The following is a 5,761-nucleotide window of genomic DNA, read 5'->3' as shown; positions in this document are numbered from 1 at the left end:
GATGGTTTATGCAAGACAAGCTGGTTTCATGCTACAGCAAATTTCACTGTTAATTCACCATGGAGGTGGACCAGGGTTAGAGGTTAAATTCAATGTTTGACTGGACAGCTGGAAAAGCATGAGAACCTTCAAGAACAGCTTGCTGTTGTCCACAAACAGTAAAGAAAGACAGAAAGCAAAACTATGACGGTATTATAGGTCTTTTCAGCCCCAACAGCTGCATAAATAAGATTAAATGTTACACAGATCACCATTATTCTCTTTCAACTACACAGGAAATGGACCGATGTGGACGGAAAAGTCACATGAGGGTTTTCACTTTGTGTACTCACAAAGCAATCCTTCTGTAAACTTATTGCAAGGCACCCATGATGCATTTAGCATTTGAAAAATCTGTCATTTACAATATAATGACTCTCCCTGGGCAAGAGGCATCTACATGTAAACCTACACAAAGCTCAATTTTTGTATCAATCAGCTACTGCACTGACTCACTATACTGTACAAATGTCACTGTTGTCACATGACCCGACTCAGCTGTGCCTAGTAGCATAGTGGAACGGTCTTCATAACGCAACCTCAAGATCTTCAGTTTGTGGTTTAGGTCCGTGGCCACAGGCCCATCGTTGTTCCTCATCGCTCAGTTTCGTTTTAAATGCACATCGCTGCTCTAACTGCAGTTTTTGTCTCACCAGCTGGTTGTGGAGGCAGATGCAAAGCTAAGACAATGCAGAAAAGGCTTGTCTGCTTCTGGGAAACTCGTCTGACTTAAGAGTTTTAGCATTACTGGAAACTTTAAAGGTTAGTCTTCCAGCTCTGCTTGGGCAGCAGTTCTTTTTGCTATTGCATCAAGACATACACTGTTTCTTCACTTGCATGCTCTTGGACTCAAATTGTATAGATTGCTGTGCATCTGCATGTCTCATAAATTGCTTATGACAGTTTTACATGCAAGTTGCACATCAGAAGCAATGTAGGTGAGCTTGCTTATGTCAGAGAAGCTAGAAAACCCACTCACATCAGTGTCAATGGTGCACTAATTGCCTGTTTCCTTCTTTTATTGGTGTCTTTTTTTATCCTTTGAGGTACATGATTTCAGAATCGATGAATCATTTAAGTCTGTGATGAATGAGGAAAAGAATCAACAATCTAAAGTTCAAGGTAGCTTTGAATGAAGCAAGATCTTACAAAATTGGTGAGTGTAAGCTAGTTTGATACAGGTTTACAGATAAACATATTGTTTTTAAAGGAATAGTTCTCAAAAATGACACATTTTGTCAATATTTACTCACCCTCATGTCGCGATTGCTAATATCTGTACAATAACAGTTGATAATGACTCACTTTATAGCTTAAAAATGCAACATATTTGTCATTTTCCAAGTCTTCTGAATGCATACAATCACTTTATATGATGAACAGACCAAAATTCCAATATGGCGATATGTCAGTAACATCAAACCTTATTGGTTTTTGCGTGTCTCATGACCAAACATCATGACACAAGAACCAATGAGGTTTAATATTACTGACATATTGCTATGTTGGATATGTGTGCTGTTTAAATAATTACAGTAAGTGAATCAGTTTATTTGGGCAGGTAATGTAAATGAATTGGTTAAAAGACGGTCAATCGATTCACTTATATGCAGCATTGGGAAGTCAGTTCATTTTAGTGAATCAGTTTGTTCGGATGGTTCATGTAAATTCATAAGTTCAGATAAACGATTTCCCGATTCACTTTCTTGAGCCCCTGTGCAGAAGTCACATCGCTTCTCGTTTTAAAATGAAATAATTAGGTAATTGCTCCTATTTATCTCTATGTCTTATATTTGTTGTATTTGGTATAACGTTTTTGTTTAATTTAGTGTTGTCACCCCAATTGAAATTCTGAATCTGAACAGTATTTATGTGATGCAAAATAAAGTATATACAACAATATTTAAGTTCATTTTATGAATATATAACTTTATTTATATGGTCTAAACCAGTGGCGAATTCTCAGGGCCAGCAAAGCCATCTCCGCTGGCCTAACATGCCAAATAAATAAATATTTTTCATCCTTTCATTCTCAATCACCTTTTTGCCTATGTATTTTTAATCGCTTTCCACTCTTAATTAATCTACAAACAAATAGAGAAAAACGAAAAGTTTATCCAGTCAGAATTTATTCCTTGATGCTTACAAGCAAAGTGTGACAACTGTTTCACAAATCGCATGCCCGAAGCCGAAGCAGTGCATAAGTCTGAGCTCGACCCCCTCGGGCCTTCAGAATTTCTTCAGAATCCCTCAACGGTGCAAATGAATGAGCAACTAAAGTCAGATTGTCAGATTCATCAGCCAATCAGATTGATTTATTTGTTTTTGGTGGATGTGATCGTTAGGATATGTCCCAGTCGAGGCCTTCTAGCTGGACTTGAGTGACGCAATCACGCTTTAAGTGATGTAATTTGAAAGCGGGCAAGAGATCTTGCTGACGAGTCGGCTGTCATCACTGCTGGTATTGCCGTTGAGAAAGAGATCCTTATGGATTTAAAAACACAAGATGTTCTACATGACCGTGTGATTGCTTAATTTATTAAACAGGAAAGGAGGACTGATTTTCTCTTCAAGATAATTGGTAATTGCTTTTTGCATTGTTATAGCAACATCAGGAGTTTTCTAAGTGTAAATTAGGCTGCTTGAGAATTCAGTGTCGGATCAAGTTTTGAAAAGTAGTGCTGCGTTCCATTCAACTCGGAAAGTCGGATTTTACAACTTCCTACTAGGAAAAGTGCAATGGAATGAATCTTTAAGACAGAATTACAACTTGTAGGCTTGTGCAGACATTCTCAACTCCGATTTCATTGAGATGCAGGGGCATGATGTCACACAAACAAGTCGACACTCAGGGAGATATACAAAGTAAGTGATAAACATTCACTTTATTAAGTAATATCGATAAATGAGTTCATTTCCACATTACATGATATTAAAGCTTGTTTAACAAACGCCTACAGAAACAGGTGTATAAAACATTATAATCTCATTTGATAATCGTACACCTGAAGCACAATTGCTAGCGCTGCAGCATTGTTTATCAGTTGGGTTGCTAGGAGACATCTCTAATGAGAGTCAAACCCCTGCTAAGCTAACGGGAGCGTTGCAGTTCCTAATATCGGGGAATGGAATGCATTTATGGTCCCACACCCAACTTGAATGGAACACAGCATAACCATGAACCCTGACGAAACAAAATGTATTGCAAGCAACATTTAAATCGCAAATATTATTAGATCGATTTTTCCAGGTATTATAGACCTCTTTGGTAGATTCATATGAAAAATTATGATTTTTGAATGTCTGTTCGGCAGACGTTCATTTCACAAAACAGTCATGCTGCAGTTAAATTTAGGCTTGCTTGAGCATTAAGTGTCATTTCAAGTTCTGGCTTTCGTGCGTGGACGTGTTTTTAAAATGTCAATTGTTATTATTAGTTAGCTGCGACATAATGTATGTTGCCCAAAGGCATAGGGTGTCTTATTCATTGTGAAACTGTGTTTTCTTAATGGCATGAATCACACTGAATGCCTGGACCTAAAATGCACGGCCCGCCACTGGTCTAAACTATATTTATAGAACTTCTGATTGCAGAATTAAATAAAATCACCTGATAGTTGTATATTTTAAAATATTTCCTTCTTATATATCTTCAGCGCAGCTACTTAAAAAGAGTAGCTTGACTGTAGTTGAACTACTTTGAGTAGCTTGGGAAGCCACTCATAGATTGCCCAACACTGCAATATGTGTACATAAAAGATCTTCGCATAAGCGTTCCTCAATTTACATAATATATTTAAACTGTGCTAAAAACACATTCTGGATTTAAAAAAAGGAAGTTTTATAATTGTGTTTGGCACTGCAGATAGCAGAGACCCAGAGGGAAGTCACCCACATACTATTTCTGAGATGACCCCACTCACTGCCAGCAATTTTAAATAGAAAACTTGGAATTAGCGTGCGTGGTCTGTGCTAGTAGCATTCCTCATTTGAAAACCAATTTGATCTCCAATATTACTATCCTCTCTTGCTTTTATTTGCCTGCAGATGGCTTCCTCTTTTGTTCCGAGATATTTTAGTTTTCGGTTTCTCCGGGAGAGTGGGAGCTTTGAGGACTACTTCTCTTTAAAACAGCATGTGTCTGCTCAGCACTTGCTTACTGTACTAGCCAGTCCTCCGCTCACCCTCAATCTGTCAACCTGTCTCATCTTAGCTCTCGGAAGGAGAACGGACTGCTTGACAGATGGGGGGAGCTTTGGAGTCTCAGCCTCCGTCACTCTGCTCGATCCGGCTCTGATCTGGCACCCCTGCGCTTGAGCAAACAGCCGACACATATAAATCTGTACGCTTTAAAGCTAGCTTTCATCATCTCCATGAAACAGTGCAGACGCTCTTAGACTTTGCACCATGTAGTACGTAGATAGATATTCAGTACTGGAGGACCAGATATAATAATCTGAGTGTTATCAACCATTAAAAAAACAAAACAATATTGGTCAAACAATAATCTGAATATTGGGGGTGAATATTGGTATATAAACTCAAATGTTTATGGTGGTTATGGCCTTGCATGTCGTAGATTGTTTTTCATGCTAAATGCATATTTACATACAGTGCATCCGGAAGGTATTCACAGCGCTTCACTTTTTCCACATTTTGTTATGTTACAGCCTTATTCCAAAATGGATTAAATTCATAATTTTCCTCAAAATTCTACAAACAATACCCCATAATGACAATGTGAAAGAAGTTTGTTTGAAATCTTTGCAAATTTATTAAAAATAAAAAAGCAAAAAAAATCACATGTACATAAGTATTCACAGCCTTTGCCATGACACTCAAAATTGAGCTCAGGTGCATCCTGTTTCCACTGATCATCCTTGAGATGTTTCTACAACTTGATTGGAGTCCACCTGTGGTAAATTCAGTTGATTGGACATGATTTGGAAAGGCACACACCTGTCTATATAAGGTCCCACAGTTAACAGTGCCTGTCAGAGCACAAACCAAGCCATGAAGGTCAAGGAATTGTCTGTAGACCTCCAAGACAGGATTGTATCGAGGCACAGAACATTTTGGAATAAGGCTGTAACATAACAAAATGTGGAAAAAGTGAAGCGCTGTGAATACTTTCCGGATGCACTGTAAAATGGGGCCCTAAAGACCGAGACCCCTATCACACCCCTATCTAATTTAATAATAAAAATAATAAAAGTCTTTACAAATTGTATTATCAGCATATTAACTTGAGTAAAATGTTTAATTGAAAAATTTGTGAATTTAAGAATTTCTTAGTACTTGGTATGTCACTTGTTGCTTTAATTTCTGCAAGCGGTCAAGCTGGCATGGACTTTTTGTGCAAAACCTGATTATCCATGTCCATACATGATTTGAAAGGGATCCAAAGAGCATTTTGTGTGCTTCAATGAAAGCAAGACAATCTGATCTTTTGAACAAAGGAGACATGGTTAATGTCCCAAATTTGCTTAAATGATTAGTGACCTAGAAATAGGGCAGAATCTTAAATATTTAATATATTTTGTAAGTCATTTCTGTGTTTAAATTTTTTTTTTTTTTTTAAATCCTAAACTTTGTTTATTTCCAGGTTTATTCCAGGTTGGAATTTAATTCCAGATTTTTAAGTGTGGTCTGAGTTTTATATGCTACATGCAGATTCCACATGGTTTGAAAATGTAAATTAGTCACACATACACAAAAAAAA

This window comes from Myxocyprinus asiaticus, chromosome 50, assembly GCF_019703515.2.
Source record: "Myxocyprinus asiaticus isolate MX2 ecotype Aquarium Trade chromosome 50, UBuf_Myxa_2, whole genome shotgun sequence".
In the NCBI taxonomy this organism is placed as follows: Eukaryota; Metazoa; Chordata; class Actinopteri; order Cypriniformes; family Catostomidae; genus Myxocyprinus; species Myxocyprinus asiaticus.
This window is presented reverse-complemented; position numbering follows the sequence as displayed.